Source organism: Muntiacus reevesi, chromosome 8, assembly GCF_963930625.1.
Source record: "Muntiacus reevesi chromosome 8, mMunRee1.1, whole genome shotgun sequence".
Taxonomy (NCBI): domain Eukaryota; kingdom Metazoa; phylum Chordata; class Mammalia; order Artiodactyla; family Cervidae; genus Muntiacus; species Muntiacus reevesi.
This window is the reverse complement of record NC_089256.1, coordinates 34,308,227-34,334,061: the sequence shown is the minus strand read 5'-3', so window position 1 is coordinate 34,334,061 and position 25,835 is coordinate 34,308,227. Positions and strand designations below refer to the sequence as shown.

General features: G+C 42.1%; 1 non-coding gene across 1 annotated transcript; it reads left to right on the top strand.

The window, feature by feature from the left end:
* The first annotated feature begins 2,855 nt into the window (after positions 1-2,855).
* On the top strand, positions 2,856-2,927 carry TRNAC-ACA (transfer RNA cysteine (anticodon ACA)). Its single transcript has one exon. It is a non-coding gene; the product is annotated as a tRNA-Cys (tRNA).
* The last annotated feature ends 22,908 nt before the right edge of the window (positions 2,928-25,835 follow it).

Here is a 25,835-nt window from a genome sequence, read left to right as displayed (position 1 = left end):
GTTACAACTACTATTATGTTCATCATTTATCTGCAGTTCCCCCACACCCCAGTCACACCTACTTTTAGCTCGTATGGTTGCCTTTCCATGACAGCTTCTTGGCTTTCTTCCTTAGCTCCTCCTCATTGGAGGAATTTTTCCTTGTATTAATTGGAGAGGCCAAAATGTCATGGAATTTTTTTTCGGAACTAGCAGTTGATAATTTTCATAACTACACTCCTCCTCTGAGCCTTCCATATTGGTCTTATTTCCTCATAGGCTTCATGCTGCTTTCTTTTCACTTTTGTTACAACCTTGGCACATGTCAACAAACAAGATGTGTGTGTGGCTTCCCTTGGGTATGTCCACTTGCATAATTGTGACATTTTTTTACTTATTGTGACAATTAGAGGCAAGGTGAGTTTACTCCAAGTTCAGTAGCTACCTCTAGAAGGCACCCACCTGTTGTATCTCTGCCTTACCGAGATGACATCTACTATTGCTACTGTCTAGATTTACCGTGCTGTCAACAGGTGAAATCCTGAAATACACATACATACTCACTGATATACGTTCCTAGCGTTAGCTCTGTGTTCCTGACTGACACTTTGTTTGGAGGGCTACATCCTCTCCAGGGTTGGAGGCATTACCGTCAGCATAGCATTTGTTTTATCTGCTTTCATTTTGGGTATAGCTGTCTCTGTAGTGGTACAGAATACATGGTGTGGAAGGAAAAGAATGAACATCCTTCAGAAGCAACAGCTCTATTGCAAAGAACAACTTCTCATTTTCTGCTTAGTAAAGGTCCTGATTCTGAGTAGGGGACAGACAGTGGGAGAACATACTGTATCTTTTTCTCCCAAGTGGTTCTATTTCATAGAGGTGAAGGTTAGCCATTTCATGAAATGAAAACAAATAGTTTTGATTTGCTCAGTCTTTTTGTCTTATGATTTAGCATTGAGTCCTTTCAGAGTCTTGCATTAAATTGTTCATAATCAAAGTTTTTAGAATTGCTGTGAGTTTTCATTGTTTTCTCATCTTTACAGTTATTTTCATTGAAAATCAGATGACGTTTTACTGTGGTTACCATCGAAGATGATATTTTAACCTGAAAATTTCTCTTGGCCCTATATATATTAGGGAGTACTTTGAATGTCCAGCAACAGGAAATAGACAAAAAAATGATGGCATATGTCTGTAAAACAACACTTCGTATTCTTCAAAAATATTCATATTGTTGAATGCTGTCACATTCAAAACATTTAAATGTGATGACACATTTAATGTCACAGGGAAATGCCCACAGTCTATCATTTGGTTAAAAAAAACAATTACAAAGCAGTATATACAATGTGGTTCCAATTTCATAAAATAGCAAAAAGAAGGGAAAACAAAAAAGATAGGAAAGATCTATAATATAGCATTTATAGGGGTTCTCTGGACAATGCAATTCCAGGTAACTTGTACACTTTTTTTGGAAGGTGGTTTACTTTAAATTTTTTGTTAAAATATGTATTACTTATTAAACTAAAGAAGATAATTTTTAATTAGCAGTTTATAACTACAAGTTAATTTATTTGCAAAGGTGTTATCTTTAAGGATTAATATTATGTACATAGAGTTTTGGGGTGGAAGGGAAATATATTTTCAGATATAGAAAAAAAATTCTCCAGGAGCAGAGATATGTAAGATATGAACCACTGTGTCGATTATTGCCCTTCAAAGTAATTTATAGACATACATATATATATTACATGTGTGCATGTACACACCCACACAGACATCTGTGTTTGTTTTCTGAAATTGATTTGAAGGTGTCTGATGGTCACTTTAATAGGATACTGGTCTCATGTCTGTGAGAAGACAATAAGGAAGATTAATTTGTAGCCCAGAAGTTCTAAGTGTAGCCTGTGGGCCAGCAGAGTCAGCATCATTTGGGCTCATATTACAAATCCAAGTCCTCAAGCTTCACCTCAGGACTAGACCTACTAAATCAGAAATTCACCTGAAACTAACAACATTGTTCATCAACTATGTCCCAATATAAAATTTTTAAAAATTTAATGGAGATTAAAAACAGTACCACTTCATATAACTAAGTTTAAAAAAAAAAAAAAGAAATTCAAACCTGTGTTTTGAAACCGTCTCCCCCCGCCTCCGCCCCCTGCGCCGAGATGGTTCTAATACATACACATTTGAAAGTCAGAGCTATGGATGTTAATTAATCTTCTTTGAAGTAGGCATTATCAAATGGATAAAGATTCTCGTAAGGATGGTCATGAAGAACGAAAAACAGTCCGAGAGGTGGAAGCATCTCCGATGCTCAGGTGGCTAGTTCTCCAGAAGACGTGCTCTATCACAGGTGGGTGAGTGGACAATAGGAAAGTGAGGACTGACCCTACTTTTTCTGTGGCTCTGGTGTTTCACATGTATTTATTGTGGAAAGTAAAGAATAAAAAATATCATGCATGCTATAAACTTCTTGTGAACACATCAGTTTAACTTGCATACCATGATCATGTGAGAATTGGCAGAGGTCCTGAAATAGGCCCCCCTGTGCTTCAGAAGAAACGATCTCCACCCCGAGGATGCCCATGGTGCTGCTGTCCATGGGCCGTGTCCAAGGTCAGGTGCTGGCTCACAGTGCTCGGAGGTGAAGATCTCAGGGTAAAGATGGAAGTCCTGGAGCTCAGGGGGCCAGAATCAATCTGGCCCTTCCTGGCCTCTCTTTTCATACATGGTCGACCTGACGGAAGCGCTGGGCCAGCTTCCTGGGGAAGCCTGGACCGAGGGGATGTGGCACATCCGTTGTAGACTTTCAGGAAAGAACTTTCCTCCACTTCCTTATGGTGGTGCCCTTTGCTGGGAAATGGGCTTCCCGAGTGGCTCAGACGGTAAAGCGTCTGCCTACAACGCAGGAGACCCAGGTTCAATCCCTGGGTCAGGAAGATCTCCTGGAGAAGGAAATGGCAACCCACTCTAGTATTCTTGCCTGGAAAATCCCATGGATGGAGGAGCCTGGTAGGCTACAGTCCATGGGGTCACAAAGAGTCAGACATGACTGAGCGACTTCACTTTTGCTGGGAAATGAGCTGGGACTGATGCATGTGATTGAGATGTGCGTCCAGACGAAAGCAACCAAGCAGGTTAGCACCTGCTAACCAAGCACCCTAGGCGGACAGACAGCCCAGGTACTAGGAGTCCTTTTCTTCGTAGTAGAGTTGCCAGATTTAGCAAAAACCAAACCAAACCAACAGAAACACCCAGTGCCCTAGTTACATTTGAATTTTGGATAAACAATAAATAATCTTTAGTATAAATATATCCTATGCAACATTTGGGATTCCTTTATAGTATATGGTATGCATTGGGTTTCCCAGGTGGTGCTAGTGGTAAAGAACCCACCTGCCAAGGCAGGAGACATAAGAGACACGGGTTCGATCCCTTGGTTGGGAAGATTCCCTGGAGGAGGGCATGGCAACCCACTCCATATTCTTGCTTGGAGAACCCCATGGACAGAGGAACCTGGCAGGCTACAGTCCATGGGGTTGCACAGAGTCGGACATGACTGAAGCAACTTAGCATGAACACATGCATGCATTATTTTGGTATAAAATATTTAATATGTATAAAAATATTTAATATATATAATATTTGGTATGCTGTGGTTTAGTTAATATTCCATTATATTATATTATATGTCTGTATGTCTTTTTTCACTGAGCTGGATGTTTTGGGGGTATGAATTATATATCTCTAGCATGCAATATTTGGGACACGCTTACCTTAAAAGATTATCTGTTTATCTAAAATTTAAATTTAGCTGGGAATCCTATATTTTATCTGGCAGCTCTCCTAGGTAAACTTGGCTAGGTAGAAGACTCCATTAGGATTTGGGACAAAAGCTTGACAAAAAAATAGAGGTTTTGCCTGAATGTTACCCTCCTTCAGGAACCTGCTGTGAACTCCGGAGTCAGTGTTCCCATACCCCACCCATCCCGACACTATCTCAACATCAACATGACTCACAAAGAACAGCCATACACTAGACTGGTTTATATATTTGTCATTTTTTTCTTTGAATAATTGCAAATTTCTCAAGGAGGTTAAAAGGAGGTCATGGGGTAGAGCACGGCTCCTTTGACACGACCCATGAATAATTTCTTTTGAGAAATATTAATATACTCCCAAGGCTCATTCACAGCAGCAAACACCATCTCATTTCCTCCGCATGCAATTTTCAAACAAAAGTAAGAGCATTATTGACCAACAGGTCTGTCTCTAGGGCCAGCTGTCATATTCAGCCAGCTCAGAAAGAAAGAGTTGTGATCCATACCTGATTTTCACCTTTCTGCCTCAATGGCAGTTCAGGAGACCAATTTTCTTGCCCCCAATTTTTTTTTATTTCCAATGAGAGGAAAGGTCATGTTATAAAAAAGCCAGGTCTGAAGCTCATCCAAGAAGGTTAAGGGGATTTTATTTCAAATCCTCCAGCTTGGTCTATCCGTCAGTCTGGGAGCAGACCTCCGTGCAAAGCCTTTGCCTGCTGCTGCCTTTCAGCTGGGGAGGTTGTATATGAGCTCCGCTCCTCTCCCAGGTGAGAACAGGTGTACACCACTTTAAATTTCCTGTGGCTCTGATTGCATCATTTGTTATATTATCCAACATAATGACATGAACTACGTAAATAATAAAATGCCAGTTGCCTGCTGGAAATTTAAAGTGGCAGGTCCTCTTTCTTCCTGGAGAAGCTGCGGTCGGTTGCCGGAGCTTTCACCGCTGAAGAGTGAGGCCCGAGCTGCAGGGAGGCGCGAGGAGACGCTTCCTCCTCGGGCCGATGAAGGGAGCCCGACCCGGAGCGGAGACACCGCGTCCTCCACTGTGCAACGGCGCGTCCTCCACTGTGCAACGGCGCGTCCTCCACTGTGCAACGGCGCGTCCTCCTGCGGTCATCACACTTTTGACCAAACAGGGCAGCTTGACGCAGATTTCAGCCAGAAGACAATGGCAGAGGTGTGTTCAAAGGGCAAACGCTCCGCCATAAAGAGAGTAGAAGAGGTAGCCCCGGTTTCCTCTCTGCACGCATTGGCAAGAAAGCTTGCTCAGAACTTTCTGTAAGATGGTGTGGAAAACCCGCGTGAACTTTTTAGCCAACCCAATATACAGTCACTGTTGCTTGTCTTTTTTTTAACCAAGTGTCCACTTGAGGGGTAAATATTGAGTAGGATCCACAGCACAAAGGCAAAGCAGATAAGTTGATTAAAGATTTTCCTTAGATTTGGAAACTCAAGGCAAAACTCTCCCAAGCTTCCTACGTGCTGTTTATCTCGCTACCCAGGTTCCTTAAAATCCAAGAATGTTCCCCTGAACTTGAGCCACATGATTAGCAGATTTCCATCCACAGCATAAACAAAACGAACCACAATTTTTTAGTCAGTTGGATTCAACATCAGGGCACTGACCGCCCATCCTGGAAGCTTTGTGTGAGTGCAGGGATGTAACAGTGAGTAAAATACCCTCCCAAAGCCCTAGGTATGCAGATCATTTCAGTAGGAATTCAGGGTTTCATCTGCAATGTCATTTGCAACCAAGAGATGAATCAATCATAAGGAAGCCTTCACGAAATGACAATTCTTTATCTCTAAAGTCCTTTTTAAAAAACACAAAGATGTAGTTCTTAGCTAGCATCTTTAACCATTGATGCAGAAGTGATCACTGAAGACCAGCTCTCCAAACATCTCTAGACAGTGATAGCAGGAGAAGAGTTGTTACGGATAAATAAGTTGATGAACTATGGGAAGAAATAACCCATGTTAGGAGCAACATTTGTCCTAAGCAATATGATCAGGCTCCTAGTTCTGGGCTGACAAAGACTAGATACACAAATATGTTCTGGAGGCCTTACAGGCGACATAAACAGTGTGGTGAAGGACTTAACAGGGGATTTGGCTGTGGAGCAGTTGCTGGTGTGTTGGGCAAGGAATGGATGCCAACACTGTACACAGCTGTGAGACTTGCCAACTCCAAGCATTATCTGCTTATGAATTAAGAATGCATTTTGATGGCACTCTGCTCATTTGCCTAAAGGAAGGAGAGTGAGAGCTATAGGTATTAAAAAAAAAATCTCCCAGATGGGTGAGACATTGATGACCTCAATCCTAGGTAAGTTGCAATTCTGCATGGATGTGGCAGGAGAAAACATGATGTATTTATAGCGTGACTGTTTGGGGCAACGTTTTGGATGGTTTACTGACTATAACTATCCTGACTTAAAATGTGTCATTTGCAACAAAAGTGAATGTGAATTTTTGAGATACATTTCAGCACTATCCTGGTGTTTTATGTTTGTGATTTGTTTCATATACATTAGCTTCCCTTCTATGCTTTGTCTGTACTCTTCCCATCCCTCCATTTTCAACTTGTTCTATCTTAGGCATGAGAGTGGAAATGTACTGCAAAATGATGGTGGCTTAATAGTGTGAATCTAGATTAATGAAACGTCAATAGCATTTCCCCTAAAATGTAATCGTTATACAAAATTACGTTATAGTTATGTGTACACATGTCTCATCTCACTGATGTCTGGTTTAGCAGGCATGGATTTTACCTTATACTTTTGTGAATCCTCTATACTGCCTTAAAAATAATAGATGCTCACTAAGTATAAGTATTCAGTTTAGTTCAGTTCAGTTCAGTCGCTCAGTCGTGTCCAACTATTTGCGACCCCATGAACCGCAGCCTGCCAGGCCTCCCTGTCCATCACCAAATCCTGGAGTCCACCCAAACTCACGTCCATCGAGTTGGTGATGCCATCCAACCATCTCATCCTCTTGTCATCCCCTTCTCCTCCTGCCCTCAGTCTTTCCCAGCATCAGGGTCTTTTCAAATGAGTCAACTCTTTGCATCAGGCGGCCAAAATATTGAAGTTTCAGCCCAGCATCAGTCCTTCCAGTGAACACCCAGGACTTGTCTCCTTTAGGATGGACTGGTTGGATCTCCTTGCAGTCCAAGGGACTTTCAAGAGTCTTCTCCAGCATCACAGTTCAAAAGCATCAATTCTTTGGCACTCAGCTTTCTTTATAGTCCAACTCTCACATCCATACATGACCACTGGAAAAACCAGAGCCTTGACTAAACGGATCTTTGTTGACAAAGTAATGTCTCTGCTTTTTAATATACTCTCTAGGTTGGTCATAACTTACCTTCCAAGGAGTAAGCGTCTTTTAATTTCATGGCTGCAATCACCATCTGCAGTGATTTTGGAGCCCGGAAAAATAAAGACAGCCACTGTTTCCACTGTTTCCCCATCTATGTGCCATGAAGTGATGGAACCAGATGCCATGATCTTAGTTTTCTGAATGTTGAGCTTTAAGCCAACTTTTTCACTCTCCTCTTCCACTTTCATCAAGAGATTCTTTAGTTCTTCTTCACTTTCTGCCATAAGGGTGGTGTCATCTGCATATCTGAAGTTATTGATATTTCTCCAGCAATCTTGTCTTCAGCCTGTGCTTCCTCCAGCCCAGCGTTTCTCATGATGTACTCTGCATATAAGTTAAATAAGCAGAGTGACAATATACAGCCTTGTCGCACTACTTTTCCTGTTTGGAATCAGTCTGTTGTTCCATATCCAGTTCTAACTGTTGCTTCCTGACCTGCATACAGGTTTATCAAGAGGCAGGTCAGGTGGTCTGGTATTCCCATCTCTTGAAGAATTTTCCACAGTTGATTGTGATCCACACAGTCACAGACTTTGGCATAGTCAATAAAGCAGAAATAGATGTTTTTCTGGAACTCTCTTGCTTTTTCGATGATCCAGAAGATGTTGGCAATTTGATTTCTTCTTCCTCTGCCTTTTCTAAAACCAGCTTGAACATCTGAAAGTTCACGGTTCACGCATTGCCGAAGCCTGGCTTGGAGAATTTTGAGCATTACTTTACTAGCGTGTGAGATGAGTACAATTGTGCAGTAGTTTGAGCATTCTTTGGCATTGCCTTTCTTAGGGATTGGAATGAAAACTGACCTTTTCCAGTCCCCTGGCCACTGCTGAGTTTTCCAAATTTGCTGGCATATTGAGTGAAGCACTTTCATAGCATCATCGTTTAGGATTTGAAATAGCTCAAGTGGAATTCCATCACCTCCACTAGCTTTGTTCGTAGTGATGCTTCCTAAGGCCCACTTGACTTCACATTCCAGGATGTCTGACTCTAGGTGAATGATCACACCATTGTGATTATCTGGGTTGTGAAGATCTTTTTTGTATAGTTCTTCTGTGTATTCTTGCCACCTCTTCTTAATATCTTCTGCTTCTGTTATGTCCTTACAATTTCTTATATATACAAAAATTATAAGTATATTTAATGATATTTATATGATAAATAAATAAATGAAGTATTTTAGAAAAATAAGAGAGACTCATTCAAGGACCTGTTGCAAAATGATAGGTAATACATGTGTCTTAAATAGATCAGAGATAGAAAACCTAAGGAAATGAGTATCAGAATTTCTGGGTCTGTAAAAAATGTGCTTTCAAGTTTCAAATCTGCTCAATGAATCACTGTTTTGTTCTAAGAGACCTCAAGCTTGCCATCAACATGGCAGAACATCAACTCAGGTTTATGAATGAGCTGTTTTCTTTTTTCCCTTAAGCCTAGATCCTCTTGATCTTGGGCTTCCATTTAAAGATTCATGTTCCATAGTGTAAGTAGAGATCTGTAAAGCTAGTTCCAGTATATTTGGCTGGTAGAGGTCAGATAGCTAGAAAATAAGGAAGATAAGTCAAGTGTTCAGGGGTCAGATCTCAGCTCGACCATCTGCTAGTGACTTGACAGCGGCTCTCATTCCCCACTCTAGATGTGGGGAAGTCGTTGTGAGAATTAAGTTGGATAGATGAGTATGAAGTACATGGCACATAGTAAGACCTTGTACGTGATAAAACTGTAGACTGTTGGGGAAGAAGGGATCATTTCTACTGACAAAGTTGGAAGTCAATTTTAAGGTAAGCCTGAAAGAAAGAGCAGGGTTTGTTTCATTTTGTCTTGTTTTAGGCGCAGAAACAAGGGAATGAGATTGCAGACAGAGGACATAGCATGAACAAAGGCACTGGGGTTAGAAAGCCCAGGATATGTTCGTGGATCAGAAGACCACCTGTCCGTTGCCCACAGGTGGCCCCTAGAGCAGAGGGAACTGCACAAAGAATGGACAGGGCGATTTTCCGAGTCACGGGCTTGTTCACAGCGCAGATGATGCTAGAACCTGTCTTTTGACTCCCAATGAATAGTTTCTTTAACAAATACCAATCTTCCTGAAACTAGAATTTAAATTTCCAACAGTTTTCAGTATTTCCAAGGAAGTTTAAATGCAGTCTACACAAATTGCTGGGGAAAGGATCTTTATTCAGCGCCCTGAAAACCAAGCGTCTACCTGTTCCGGGTGAATATTAAAGCCTTCTCAGCATGCTTTGACAATGAGGGCAGATGTTGCTGCCAATATTTTTAGACAGAATTCAGAGACCTGCTAAGAATTCTGAGCAGCTGAGCATTTATGTTCCATATAGGCTATTCGTCATCCCACAGACATATCTTTAAATGCCCTAGTATGAAGTTTGCTCATCTACATCATACAATCCCAACATCAGCTGTTCGTGGATGCTTACTTAGTAATTGTGATTTAAAGTGCAGTGGGGTCCATTTAGAGTGGACCAACCTATTTATAGACAAGAAGCCCAGAATTACTGTCATGCTTTGGGAAAATTATGGTTCTACTTATAATGACTTCTTGCTTTCCATTACATTCAGCTAAAGGGAAATAACAACTGTTTGTTTTTAACTTGGGTTTTTGATTCACTGTGCAAGAGTACAATGATTAGCATAAAATGTTCAATAGCATATGATAGATGTTCCATGACATATGATAGGCATATTTTCAATCAATATTTGTTGAATGAATAAATGAGTGAATGAAACCAGCTGAACCATACTTTTAAGTTGTGTTTCAGAATGTGTGGAGCATTGGTTCAAGCTGATACCTATGACCATGCTATTATTATATGCAAAAAAGAAGAAAAATATGTTCTAGAAAGATACCTGAGCAGGTGTCAGTTTCCTGACCTTGAGCTAGTCATTTAACCTCTCTCATGTCTCCTTTGGGAAGTGAAGGGGTTGACTTCAGTGATAACGAAGGTCCCTTATGGCTGCAAACCCTATGACCAGAGTTCTGGCTTGGCTGACACTGTGCCACCTGAAATGGTCCCTTGTCACTTCTGCCTGAGCTGAACTCTTTTGTTTCACCTTGGAAGCATTGCAATCCAGCTTACATTTCTTCATGAAGATAATGTCTTCCTTAGTGCTTTGCTGTCTGATCGGAATGTTATTCTTTTGCACAACTGGTTCACCTGATACGTGTTGATTTCTGCTTCTGGTCTCTTCCCCTCTCGCTGGGAATCCTGAGAGGCAGGGACTGTGCCTTATTCATCTTTACGTCCTTTAAGCACCTAACCCCATGCCTCCCAGAACAGAATTTCTTCTTTACAATCCCAGTGTTATTTGTCTCACAGTCACCGTGGAATAATGGTTCCACCCTAATTTGTGGGTTTAATAAAATGCAGCTGCTGCAGCAGCCAACGCATTTCAGCCCTCTCTGCCTCCTTCAGCATGTACTAGCCACAAAGCTGCCTTTCGAGTCCTCAAAAAATGCCAAGTCTGTCGTGGTGTCTGGAAGGATGTTCTGTCTAGCATGCTTTTTCTTGAGCTCCCCATTCAGGTGTCATTACCAAAGCCACCATCTCAGAGAGAGAGCTCCTGGCCACCTACCTAGGGGTTCCCCATTCAGTAAGTATCACCTCCCCGCTCCAGCCCCACAGCCTGAAATTCTGATGGATTTTAAACTAGCTTTGCTTTCCGTTCCCGTTTAGAACATCACCTCTGTGAAAGAACACGGTCTGTCTGTCTTGCCTTTTCCTCTATTGCCAGCAGCTGGGACAGTGCCTGGCAGGTGGGAGGTGCTGGTTGAGTGTCTATGGCCTGACTTCCGGGCCCCTTCCTCCCTCTGCCCCACCCGTCAGCGGCCGCCCCGTCCCCCTAGGTCCTCACCACATTCTCCCCCTTTGCCTTTGGCGCACCTTGGTCACTGACCATCACTTAGCACTTCTGTGGAATGTCATTTAGTATAACTTCCCTTTTGCTACCTTTAGCATGATCCACCAAAAAGTTCCTCATATCCTCTCCATTTCATGACTCAAAATAGGAATTGCCATCTGTAAACAAGTAGAGATTTTATTTTGTCAGAGAACAGTGAAAAATGCTTTGAAATTTTAATGTGATGCTATTGCTAGACATTACATGATTAGAATAATGGGAATGGAGTTGAAGGCATACCAGAAACTTGCCAGTTTATGGAATAAAAGCATCCTAATAAGAATTGTTATAAGACTTCATTAGCAGCAATCCTATCTCAGGTTCTATATATAGGAGACAGAATAAGTAATAGCTCATCATCAGGCAAGGCAAATAAACTAATAATTAAAAAATAACCATCATCTGATGACATCAGAGAACATTTTGTGTGTATTATCAGGACAGCTTTTCATAGGATGAGAGGATCCCCCCCCCCCAAACAGCTGCCTCCAAAAAGCCACATTAAATAACTTACAGACAGAAGAGTATGTGGAAGCACTTTCAGACATAATCCTGCCCTCTTCCAAACTTTTCCTTGGTGGCTATCAGAGTCCGGGCCTGTCCCAGCTCTGCTGTGTGTCACGAAGGACTGAAATGCGTGTGTCTCGGCTTCCCTTGCCAGCTGGAGCTCCAGGGATGGAAGGTCTCAGGAGGAGACTGGACTGGAAGGAGGGAAAACCCAGCGTGTCTGCTCCCGCTTCTCTGCCCCGCACTGAGCCTCTAGCGGTGGCTACTCTGCCTCTGGGGACAGGCCCTGGCTCCCAGCACTGGTGGGACCACTTCTTCCTGCTGTCCTTCCAGCCCTAGAAACCAAGAGCACCTTCCTGCCATTGTTACTGTCTGGGCTATCTCACCATCTCCTCTTTCCCCTTTTGTTCTGACACTATCTCATACTTCCGAATAGCCACTTCCCTTGTTTGAAAGATCTGCTGTGAATTCTGTTGTTCAGAGAGGATCCTGATGGTTACTGTAGGCTGGGAGTCGTCAGTTTAGGGCTTTGGTGTTTAGATTTCTGAAGCTGTGGTCTTTGAGGAGGCCTTAAGAAAGAAAAAACCCATCTCCATCAATTTGGACTATATTCTTTGCAAGCAATCTTTGCTGTACTTAATCTCCATTGGAAAAACGTAATTGAAATTTAAGAAGGGTGGAAAATTCATGCACAGTAATAATGAAAGCACAGTTTAAATGTAATAATGGGAACCTTAGTTTTTAAAAGACCCATTTAAGTATCTAATTAATAAAGGACAAGGAAGGGCAATAGAAGGCTCTCAACACAAAGCAACTCACTCAGAGCCCAAACAAAAACAGCTTTCTTAGAAACCAAGGATGCTTGGCTATTCACCGGACAGCTTGAAACTCATTCTACTGATCTTTGAGAACACGCTAAATTCAAAGTCAAAGGACATTGAACAAAACAGTTCTAGAGAATTGTGTATCGCCACACAATATGTGGGGAAGATAAGCAAGAAGGGATTCAAAGGCTTCACTAATAATGCAAGCCAAGCATCCCTTGTGATACCAAAAATCAGGGCTGTGTATTCCAAGAGTGAACACAGGCTCCAGGGGCAGAGGTGAAGGATGGTATTGTGAGCAAATTGGAAACCAGGTAGACAACCCATAATGTTAAAAAGTCTAATTTCTCTGAACACCATAAAACATAGTCCTGCCTCTCCAGTAAAGAGACAGTAGCTTGAGGATTTTTGATGTCACCTACTCAGGGATGCTCTAATTTTCACACTGTGCTTTCTAGACAACCAAAAGACATGACCAGAATTCATGTGCCTCAAATGGCTGTTTCTGTGAAACAGAGTTTACCTGTAAAACTTTTTGCACTGCTTCTAATCCTCCTCAGTCTGCCACGATCCCCTATTCTTTCTGTAGCTTCTACAGTGTAACTCTTGAGACTGTGAAGACGTTCTTTTCTTGTGTGTGGAATTTTCTTGTACATTTATTTTTGATTGGAGGATAATCACTTTACTATCTTGTGTTCGTCTCTACCTTACAACAGGGAATCAGCCATAAGTACGTGCACATTCCCTCCCTCTTGAACCTCCCTCCCACCTCTGCCATCCACCCGTCCAGGTCATCCCAGAGCACCAGGATGAACTCCTTGTGTGATAAAGCATCTTAGCACTAGCCGTCTACGTTACACGTGGTGATGAATGCTTCAGTGCTACTCTCTCCGCCCATCCCCTCCTCTCCTTCCCCTGCTGTGTCCACAAGCCCACCCCCTACGTCTGTGCTCGGTTCTTGCGCTGCAGACAGGCTCATCAGTGCCGTTTTTCTGGATTCCATGAGTCTGTGTTAATATTGGGAAGCTGCTGAACACACAGGGAGCTCAGTTGGTGCTCTGTGATGACCTGGAGGGGTGAGATGGGGGTAGGAGACTCAGCAGGAGGGGATAGATGTACACATACCGCTGGCTTACCTTGGTATATAGCAGAAACGAGCACAACGTTGTCAAGCAATTATATTTCAAGTAGGACAGAAACAGATCGGGCACAAATGCACCCCGAGGAATATAGGATTGTTAACCGTTCAGAAGACTGCCTCTCTGGGGGAGAAAGTTAAAGGTATGAAGTATTAAAAAGTTACTGATTGTATACTAGCTCCAACACATCGGCTCTTTGTGTGGCATTAGCCGAATGACTTAATATCCAGGTGTCTTAATTTATTGTGCAGTGAAAAGGAGGATAATGTTAATAGTACAGTATTGCCTGGGTTTCTTAGTTGAAAATAACAGAATCCACTTTGGCTATTTTAAGGTGAAATTGAAAAATTTAAGACTATTAGGCAGCTTATAAAGTCAATGGGAGTAATGAAGTCACAGGCTCAATTGTAAAGTTTCAGAGCAATGGACAACATCCTAAATCACGAGGAAGAATCAGATAAATGAGGAAGCTTCCACCACAGCTGCTACCCACTGAGCCCTTGTGGAGAGGAACTCTCCCGGTTTCACCACTGTCACCAAATTCTGCTTCCACCATGCCAGGAAAATGAGCGTCCCCGCCACCATGCAGAGCCCCTGACCTCAGGTCCCTCGATGCCGAATGAAGTCTTGCAGGGGAGTTCCATCAGGTTGAGTTGATGCCACGCCTCCACCCTAGCTGCAGAGGAGTCTGGGGAGGCAAATGTCTGTGCATCTTGGGAAGGTGGAACGCCTATAGGGAATTGTCCAAACAATAGCTGTCATCTACAGATAGAGAAAACAAATGGATAGTTACCAAAGGGGAAAGGTGGGGGAGAGGGGAGGGGTAAAATAAGAGGTCAGGATAAACAGACACACCGCTGTGAAAATGAAAGTGAAGTCGCTCAGTCATGTCTGACTCTTTGTGACCCTATGAACTGGACCACCAGGCTCCACCATCCATGGGATTTCCCAGGGAAGAATACTGGAGTGGGTTGCCATTTCCTTCTCCAGGGGATCTTCCCAACCCAGGGATTGAACCCAGGTATCCTGCATTGTAGGAGACACTTTATCATCCAAGCCACCAGGAAAGTCCACACACTACTATACATATATAGATATACACACTATATATATAAAACAGATAACCAACAAGGATCTACAATATAACACACGGAACTACACTCAATATTTTATAATAACCTATATGAGAAAAGAATCTGAAAAAGTATATATATGTATATACACATAAGTATTTATGTATAATATGTATAACTGAATCACTTTACACCTGAAACTAACATGATATTGCAAATCAATGATGCTTCAATTAAAAAAAATAACAACAGGTGTCCACTATCAGTATTGCTATATGTAACTGGAATAAGGAACACAGGTGATGAACATAAAATATTTAAAAGACGTTCAGCCCATGATGCACCCCAAAAGCATGGGACTTTATTAATAGTTATTATATGAAACTGGGTATGTCCTGGATACCAAAACTTAGCCCCAGTTTCATAAGCACAAGGTGACAGAGTAGAAGGACGTGTGCTCATCTTCTCCTGTGAGAACTCCAAAATTGCAACTCGCTCCTGATGGTTGCAATCGCAACCATCAACAGGAGAATGTTGGATTCTACCAACAAAAGATGCCCCAGGTCAAAGGACAAAGGAGAAGCCCCAGCAAGATGGTAGGAGGGGAGAAATCATGTTTATAGACAAACCCTATACCCACCAGAGATACTCAGAGGGCTCAAACAAAGCGTTTTGCACACCAGGACCCAGAGACCCCACAGATACTGAGCCAGACCAGCCTTTGAAGTGCCTGAATGTCTCCTGCGGAGGCACAGGTCAGCAGTGGCCTTCTGCAGGGAGCAGGGCTCTGGCAGCAGCAGACCTGGGACACGCAGCATGTGGCATGAGCCCTCTTGGAGGAAGTCTCCATTAACCCTATCATAGAGCTGCTGAGCAGAAGACCCACAAACTGCAGAACAATTGTACCAAAGAAATTCTTGCACTGTTAAGAAAGTTCTGGGACCCAGGACAGATTTCTCAACCTGGGGATCTGGCAGAGGGACTGAGAATCCTCGGGAACTGGATTTGGAGGCCAGTGGGCTTTGATTACAGAACTTCCCCAGGACTGGGGAAACGAACTCTTGGAGGGCACAAACAAAACCTTGTGTGCACCCGGACCCAGGAGAAAAAAGTGCCCCCACAAGAGACTGAGCCAGGCTTGCCTGTGAGTGTCCAGGAGTCTCCGGGGGAGACGTGGGTAGACAGTGGCGTGCTGTGGGGCCAGGGGCACTGACCACAACAGCACAGGCATAAGTCCTATTGAAGGAGGACTTTTACTACCATTGCTATTATTACTCCTACCATAGTTTGGCCTCAGGCCAAACAACAGGGAGGGAACACTGTCCAGCTCATCAGCAGAAAATCAGATTAAAGATTTACTGAGCATAGCCCTGCCCATCAGAACAAGACCCTGATTCCCCCACAGGAGGATTGCCAACAGGAGATGGCAAGAGTGAGCATTGACATTTTAGGTATCAGTGAACTAACATGGACTGGAATGTGTGAATTTAACTCAGATAACCATTATATCTACTACTGTGGGCAAGAATCCCTTAGGAAAAATGGAGTAGGCTTCCTAGTCAACAAAAGAGTAAAATGTAATACTTGGGTGCCATCACAAAAATGACAGAATGACCTCTATTCGTTTCCAAGGCAAATCATTCAATATCAATGGTAATCCAAGTCTATGTCCTGACCAGTAACGCTGAAGAAGCTGAATTTGAATGGTTCTATGATGACCTATGAAGCCCCCTATAGGGGCTTCCCTGGTGGCTCAGAGGTTAAAGCGTCTGCCTGCAATGCGGGAGACCTGAGTTCAATCCCTGGGTCAGGAAGATCCCCTGGAGAAGGAAATGGCAACCCACTCCAGTATTCTTGCCTGGAGAATCCCACGGATGGAGGAGACTGGTGGACTACAGTCCACAGGGTCGCAAAGAGTCGGATATGACTGAGCGACTTCACTTTCACTTTTCATGATGACCTACAAGACCTTCTAGAACTAACACCAAAAAAAGTCCTTTTCATCATAGGGGACTGGAATGCAAAAGTAGGAAGTCAAGAGATACCTGGAGTAACAGGTAAGTTTGGCCTGGGAGTACAAATGAAGCAGGGCAAAAGCTAACAGAGTTTTGCCAAGAGAATGCACTGGTCATAGCAAACACCCTCTTCCAACAACACAAGCAAAGACTCTACACATGGACATCACCAGATGGTCAATACCAAAATCAGATTGAGTATATTTTTGCAGCCAAAGATGGAGAAACTCTATACAGTCAGCAAAAGCAAGACTGGCAGCTGACTGTGGCTCTGATCATGAACTCCTAATGCCAAATTCAGACTTAAATTGAAGAAAGTAGGGAAAACCACTAGACCATCCTATAATTAATTAAATCAAATCCCTTATGAATAAACAGTGGGAGTGACAAAGAGATTTAAGGGTTAGATCTGATGGACAGAATGCCTGAAGAACTATGGATGGCAGTTCATGAATTTGGACAGGAGGCAGTGATCAAGACCATCCAAAGAAAATGAAATGCAAAAAGGCAAAATGGCTGTCTGAGGAGGCCTTACAGAGAGCTGAGAAAAGAAGAGAAGCTAAAGGCAAAGGAGAGAAGGAAAGATATATCCACATGACTGCAGAGTTCCAAAGAATAGCAAGGAGAGATAAGAAAACCTTCCTCGGTGATCAATGCAAAGAAATAGAGGGAAACAATAGAATGGGAAAGACTAGAGATCTCTTCAAGAAAATTAGAGATACCAAGGGAACATTTCATGAAAAGATGGGCTCAATAAAGGACAGAAATGGTATGGACCTAACAGAAGAAGAAGATATTAAGAAGAGGTGGCAAGAATACCCAGAAGAACTACACAAAAAATGTTCATGACCCAGATAATCATGATGGTGTGATCACTCACCTAGAGCCAGACATCCTGGAATGCAAAGCAAGTGGGCCTTAGGAAGCATCACTATGAGCAAAGCTAGTGGAGGTGACATAATTCTAATTGGGCTATTTCAAATCCTAAACGATGATGCTGAGAAAGTGCTGCATTCAATATGCCAGCAAATTTGGAAAACTCAGCAGTGGCCACAGGACTGGAAAAGGTCAGTTTTCATTCCAATCCCAAAGAAAGGCAATGCCAAATAATACTCAAAATACCGAACAATTGCACTCATCTCACATGCTAGCAAAGTGATGCTCACCATTCTCCAAGCCAGGCTTCGGCAATACGTGAACCATGAACTTCCAGATGTTCAAAAGGCTGATTTAGAAAAGGCAGAGAAATCAGAGTCAAATTTCCACCACCCGTTGGATCATCAAAAAAGCAAGAGTGTTCCAGAAAAACATCTATTTCTGCTTTATTGACTATGCCAAAGCATTGGACTGTGTGGATCACAACAAACTGTGGAAAATTCTTCAAGAGATGGGGATACCAGATCACCTTGCCTGCCTCTTGAGAAACGTATATGGGGGTCAAGAAGCAACAGTTAGAACTGGACATGGAACAACAGACTGGAAAGAAGTACGTCAAGGCTGTATATTGTCACCCTGCTTATTTAACTTATATGCAGAGTACATCATGAGAAACACCAGGGAGGATGAAGCACAAGTTGGAATCAAGATTGCTGGGAGAAATGTCAATAACCTCAGATATGCAGGTGACATCACCCTTATGGCAGAAAGCAAAGCAGAATTAAAGAGCCTCTTGATGAAAGTAAAAGAGGAGTGAAAAAGTTGACTTAAAGCTCAACATTCAAAAACCAAGATTATGGCGTCTGTTCCCATCACTTCATGGCAAGTAGATGGGGAAACAGTGGAAACAGTGGCTGACTTTATTTCTTTGGGTTCCAAAATTACTACAGATGGTGACTGCAGCCATGAAATTAAAATGTTTGCTCCTTGGAAGAAAAGCTATGACATACCCAGACAGCATATTAAAAAGCAGAGACATTACTTTGCCAACAAAGGTCCCTCCAGTTAAAGCTATGTTTTTCCAGTAGTTATGTAGGGATGTGAAAGTAGGACCATAAAGAAAGCTGAGCACTGAAGAATTGGTGCTTTTGAACTGTGGTGTTGGAGAAGACTTTCGAGAGTCCCTTGGACTGCAAGGAGATCCAACCAGTCCCTCCTAAAGGAAATCATCTCTGAATATTCATTGAAAGCACTGATACTGAAGTTGAAACTCCAATACTTTAGCCACCTGATGCGAGGAACTGACTCATTGGAAAAGGCCCTGATGCTGGGAAAGATTGAAGGTGGAAGGAGACGGGGCCAACAGAGGATGAGATGGTTGGATGGCATCACCGACTCAATGGACATGAGTTTGAGTAAGCTTTGGGAGTTGGTGATGGACAGGGAGGCCTGGTGCGCTGCAGTCCATGGGGTCGCAAAGAATTGGACGTAACTCAGCAGCTGAAGTGACTGAACTGAATTGCTTGTCAGGGTAAGTTAGCTCCTTACTAGGAACTCTCATACATCTAACCCAATGTTCACTTAACAAGGTCAAGGGCAAGTCGTTCACCAGTGAACAAGAAGATCACAGCCTAGTCAGGGGGCTGATCTTTGGCAAAGCAGGTGCAGGGATTCTGTAGATTCGTGTGAACTGATAATAAAGAATCCTGGGAAGCAGACATTGGATTGAACTGATATGAGAGGAATCAGGAGGTTTGAATGTAAATAAAATTCTGCTTATCACAGAGTGGTTGACCTTTCGTGACTGTTCTTGTCTGTTTATTTCTAGATGAAAGACATTTGTGATTGTTTATACTTTTATTTAAATATACTTATGAGAAGAGGGTCTTATTTTTGAATGGCATTTCTTGAAAAAAAAAGACACAGACTATGTAAAAGAAATTTAGAATCCTTTTATTACCTACCCTTCTTCTCCAAACTCTGTGTAGAATTGCATACCACTGTGTAATATGGAAGATGTTATTTTTCCACCATCAGATAAAGCACATGATGCCTTGAATGAAAGCTTGGGTGTGGCATAACCCATCTCCTTAGCTCCTGGAATATGTGCTTTTATCCTGCTTCCCTGTAGCTATGAGGCACCTTCAGTTTAAAATGCAGATGTTCTTGGTTACAGTTGCTAGGTGAAATGTTATGAGATAGAAATTACTGTCATAATTAATAATAGGTAAAGGTTTTACCTCTGATGTGCTGCGTTCTCCATGCCATTGAGTCTTTTTGATTGTATTTATGGCACAGTTCTGACTTCCCATTGGTCTTCTGGCTGTTTGTGTGCTTAGCCGGATGTCTGTTTCTATTTAGTCAAGGCTATTAATGCTTTTCATACCTTTTTTTTGACTGCTTTGCAAACCCGTATGGTTTAAGTTGAAAGGGAGATTTACACTATTACCCTTTTGGATATTAAAACCCACTTAGGTCCTTCCTTTTTCTGTCCTTAAAAGATGTGTTGTGATTTATAAAAAAGGTACATAGAATTCTGCACTCATGGCAGCCAAAATAAGAATAAAACCAGTCCAGAAACTAGGCTCTGCCAAAGCCAAATATTTTGGTAAAATAAAGATCCCGATATATATAAAGCTGTTACAACTTACAAAGCCTACTCACACATACCAGAGTGGTGTTGAATGTAACCGGTGACTGGGTGGATACTGCATGTTCTCACTTGTCCAGCATCTTTTCCTCCTTCTCCTGGGAATAACTTCCTATTTCACTTTGGGAAACATATTCTCCCTAATTGAATACAATAATGATGAGACTGTTAATCAAAAAGTTACATGACATCTTCTGGCAAACGGATAGACACACAGTTAAGGAGACGCTGCTCTTCTTCCTCCTAAACTGTGACTAGTGAGCACAGGTCTTCAGTGACCAGATACACCTGCAGGTCGATCGTTTTGACCATGTACCCCTAAAAATGCTGCGTGTTACGTTCGCCAGAACTATTCCTGATCTAGTGTTTTGCAAAGCTTGTGTTTGAGTTTTTCCTCCAATCCTAGGGGCTCTCTGATATCCACTTAGTCAGACCATGCTTTCTTTTTTATTAAGATCTTTCCACTTCAAGCAAAGAACCCCGATACAACAACCGGAGCATGGAGTGGGAAACAGCTCTCACTATTATGAAAATGTGTAATATATGGAATTAAATATTAGGCAAGAGATACCAAGGCACTAAGTTATGGCTTCTAGGTACTCAGTCTCATAGGCCAATGGTAACAAAAATGTAGGGTACATATTTCAAGTCCACAGAACTTAAAAGGGTATGAGAAATTCTGGGACTGGAATGAAGTTGGCATTGAGTCTCTTTAAGGTAAGGGTATGGCAAATTGAAAGACATAAATTCTTGCCTCAAGGCCCCAGATAAACTTCAGAGACTGTGCTGACTGTGCTGAAAGAATATGTTGCCTCATATAGATAAGGGCTAAGACCGCCAAAGTACAGAACTTCCCTGGTGGTCCAGTGGTTAAGAATCTACCTTGCAATGCAAGGGACATAGGTTCGATCCCTGGTCCAGGAAGATCCCACATGCCACAGAGCATCCAAGCTGGTGAGCCACAGGAACAGAGCCCAAGCTCTGGAACCCGAGAGCCACAACTACTGAGCCCACACACCACAACTACTGAGGCCGAGTTCCTACAGCCCATGCTCTGCAACAGGAGAAGCACCACCATGAGAAGCCCGGGCACCGCAACTGCAGAGTGGGCCCCACTCGCTGAAACTGGAGCAAAGCCCGACCCAGCAATGAAGACCCAGCACGTCAAGAAGAAATGAGTAAACCAATGTCTTTAAAACAAGACGAAGCCCAGAGTAACATGCACAAAGTGGCTGAACTATAATGACAGTTGGATTCACAGCCCCACAAAGCCTTTTATATAAAGGTTAGGTATGGCTTGACTCTTGACGATAGAAATGGTGCTATCCAGAGAGAATTCAGAGTGCCTGCATTACCTGAGCACCAGCACCCTCTGAAAAATTCCCATGAAATACCCCTTACTTCTCCACTGCCCAAGGAAGCAGAGAGGAGACTGACCATAGCTGCCTCCTCTCCAGCCCAACCCAACCTGATCTTAGCATAGATGAAGTGAAGAAAGTTCGGAGTCAGAGCAAAAACAGAATTCCACAGCTTGCTAACACATATCATAAAAATCCGTGGTTTATTTGTGAAGGTGAATTTTGAAGGTAGTTGATGCAAAACACACTTCAGTTCAGTTCAGTCGCTCAGTCGTGTCCAACTCTTTGCGACTCCAGGGACTGCAACATGCCAGGCTTCCCTGTCCATTGCTAACTCCAGAAGTTTACTCAAACTCATGACCATTGAGTCAGTGGTGCCATCCAATCATCTCATCTTCTGTCATCCCTTTTTCCTCCTGCCTTCACTCTTTCCCAGCATCAGGGTCTTTTCAAATGAGTCATTTCTTCCCATGAGGTGGCCAAGGTATTGGAGTTTCAACTTCAGCATCAGTTCTTCCAATGAGTATTCAGAGATGGTATCCTTTAGGATGGACTGGTTGGATCTCCTTGCTGTCCAAGAAACTCTCAAGAGTCTTCTCCAACAACACAGTTCAAAAATATCAACTCTGTGGTGCTCAGCTTTCTTTATGGTTCAGCTCTCACATCCATACATGATTACTGGAAAAACCATAGTTTTGACTAGACAGACCTTTGTTGGCAAAGTAATCTCTGCTTTTTACTATGCTGTCTAGGTGGATCATAGCTTTTCTTCCAAGGAGGAATCGTCCTTTAATGTCATGGCTGCAGTCACCATCTGCAGTGATTTTGGAGCACCCCAAAGTAAAGTCTCTCACTGTTTCCATTGTTTCCCTATCTATTTCCCATGAGGTGATGGGACCAGGTGCCATGATCTTAGTTTTCTGAATGTTAAGCTTTAAGCCAAACTTTTCACTCTCCTCTTTCACTTTCATCAAGAGGCTCTTTAGTTCCTCTTCACTTTCTGCCATAAGGGTGGTGTCATCTGCATACCTGAGGTTATTGATATTTCTCCCAGAAATCTTGATTCCAGCTTGTGCTTTCTCCAGCCCAGCTTTTTTCATGATGTACTCTGCATATAAATTAAATAAACAGGGTGACAGTATACAGCCTTGACATACTCCTTTTCCTATTTGGAACCAGTCTGTTGGTCCATGTCCAGTTCTAACTGTTGCTTCCTGACCTGCATACAGGTTTCCCAAGAGGCAGGTCAGGTGATCTGGTATTCCCATCTCTTTAAGAATTTTCCACAGTTTATTGTGATCCACACAATCAAAGACTTTGGCATAGTCAATAAAGCAGAAATAGATGTTTTTCTGGAACTCTCTTGCTTTTTCAATGATCCAGCAGATGTTGGCAATTTGATCTCTGGTTCCTCTGTCATTTCTAAAACAAGCTTGAACATCTGGAAGTTTTCAGCTCATGTATTGCTGAAGCCTGACTTGGAGAATTGTGAGCATCACTTTGCTAGCATGTGAGATGAGTGCAATTGTGCGGTAGTTTGAGTATTCTTCTGCATTGCCTTTCTTTGGTATTGGAATGAAAACTAACCTTTCCAGTCCTGTGGCCACTGCTGAATTTTCCAAATTTGCTAGCATATTGAGTGCACCACTTTGACAGCATCATCTTTTAGGATTTAAAATAGCTCAACTGGAATTCCATCACCTCCACTAGCTTTCTTTGTAGTGATGTTTCTTAAGATCCACTTGACTTTGCATTCCATCGTGACCATCTGGATAGTAAAGATCTTTTTTGTATAGCTCTTCTGTGTATTCTTACCTCTTTTTGTAATATCTTCTGCTTCTGTTAGGTTCATACCATTTCTGTCCTTTGTTGTGCCCATCTTTGCATGAAATAGTCCCTTAAAATAGAAGTGAAGTCGGTGAGTCGTTTCTGACTCTTTGCAACCCCGTGGACTGTAGCTGACCAGGTTCCTCCATCCATGTGATTTTCCAGGAAAGAGTACTGGAGTGTGTTCCCATTTCCTTCTCCAGGAGATCTTCCCAACCCAGGGATCGAACCCTGGTCTCCCGTATTGTAGGCAGATACTTTACCGTCTGAGCCACCAGGGTACTCCAAAGTCAGGAATGTACCCTTGGTATCTCCTGTTTTCTTGAAGAGATCTCTAGCCTTTCCCATTCTATTGTTTTCCTCTATTTTTTGTACTGATCACTGAGGAAGGCCTTCTTATCTCTTCTTGCTATTCTTTGGAATTCTGCATTCAAATGGGTATATCTTCCCTTTTGTCCTTTGTGTTTAGCTTCTCTTCTTTTCTCGGTTATATGTAAGGCCTCCTCAGACAACCATTTTGCCTTTTTGCATTTCTTTTTCTTGGGGTGGTCTTGATCACTGCCTCCTGTACAATGTCACGAACCTCTGTCCATAGTTCTCTGGAGGCTAGAAGTCCAAAATCATGGTGCTAGTCGGGTCATCCTTCCACTGCAGTTTGTAGGGAATCTTTTTTTTCCTCTTCCTAGCTTCTGATGATTTGCCAGAAATATCTGGTGTTTCTTGGTGTATCGATGCATGACTCCAATCTTCTGTCTTCACATGGTCTCTTTCTTGTATCCCTGTGTTTCCTCTCCTCCCATAATGATACCCACCATGTTTCTTTAGGGGCCTCCATACACCCTCCCCTCATGACCATACTTCCCTAATGACCTGACCTTAACTTTACAAATTTTATATTTAGTGATCATATTTCCAAATAAAGTCACAGTTTTAGATGAGTTAGGGCTTCAAAATACCTTTTTTGGGGAGATACAATTCAACCCATGATATTATCTTAAAATGAGTTGTAATATATGTGGCTAGGCACATGCTTTTGATTTTGCCACAGTTGGCACCACTCCATGTTGCCTCATATCATGCCTAACTTGCTTTATTAATTCACATGACCTGATTTCCCTTTGCTCTAGTCCATGACTATTCACAGGCATTTGGGTCAGAAAAATAAAGACAGCTTTATAAAATTGGATCATATTCCACACATCTAGAAAGCCTCGTGTGTCTATACTTGAATGCTATGGAAAACACCAGATTTTGAACTTATTTTCACTTTAAGAGCTCAAGTTGTGGAGTCAGATGCACTTGGGACCAATGGCAGACCCAGCCTTCACCAACAATGAGTCTAAACTGAACTTGTTTTATCATTTGTAAAAACGAAAGATCAATATCCATCATATTGAATTGATCTGATTATTAAGTAGAACCATGTGTGAGAAGTCTTTGTTTGTTGGCACACAGTCGGTGCTCAGAAAGTGGTAGCATAGCAGCAGTGGTAGTAATAGTAGTAGCAACAGTTAAGAGCAATTGTTATTCCCAAGTAGGTATTAGCATCAAAATTGGCAAAGTTGTACTTTAGCCATGCATCTTGTTTTTAAATTATATTTGTTGCTTGTATATTCTTATTCATCTTTTTTACTGATTATGTTTAATTTAGCATCTTTTTCTAAGAAAGCAGCATCTTAATACATATCTGTCCTTGTACCACTGGGTCTTGCTTGCTCTTGACACAGATTGACCCTGTCTGTGCCTGGTGACATCAGTACACCACTTGAAAATTAATTGCATAGATTTTTTTTATACTCAGCTACATCTTCAGTATGCTCTTAGCATCCAGACTTCATGTATCCTTGGTCTATGTTTGCATTATTTGCTCACCCCTGGAGAAGAAAGCCAAAGAAAGATTAATTCATAAAAAATGAATGGCTGTTGAAACTCTTCAAAGCCTTGATTTACTGCATAATTAGTAGACAACACTAGAAAAGCAGAATATCTTTCTGCCTGTGAATTAAGTAAATTGATTAATTCATTAATTACATACGATAACTCCATAGATAACATAATTGTATCACTGCTTAACAAAACACAGCAAAAGAATCAAGCATGTTTTCAACATGGTCAAAAATTTAATTTACAATATTGTGTTCCTCTCTTAGAATCCTAATTAAAGATCTCAGGAAAGCTACATACAGTCCAAACACATTCATGGAAGGAGAGTTGTGTTACTTACAAAGGATTGCCACAGTTAGGAATAATCCCTTTCTTCTTCCAGAATTTTATCCCAACTAGAAATTATTCATTCATTCAGTTATCATTAACCAAATAAAACTGTATTTCTGCAACTTAAGTAAACCCTGGATATACAGCAATGAACAAGTCAAACAAATATCCGTGCCTTCATGGAACATTCATTTGAAAGCTATTCTGTTCATTCTGGTAGCCACTAGCCACATGTGGCTAT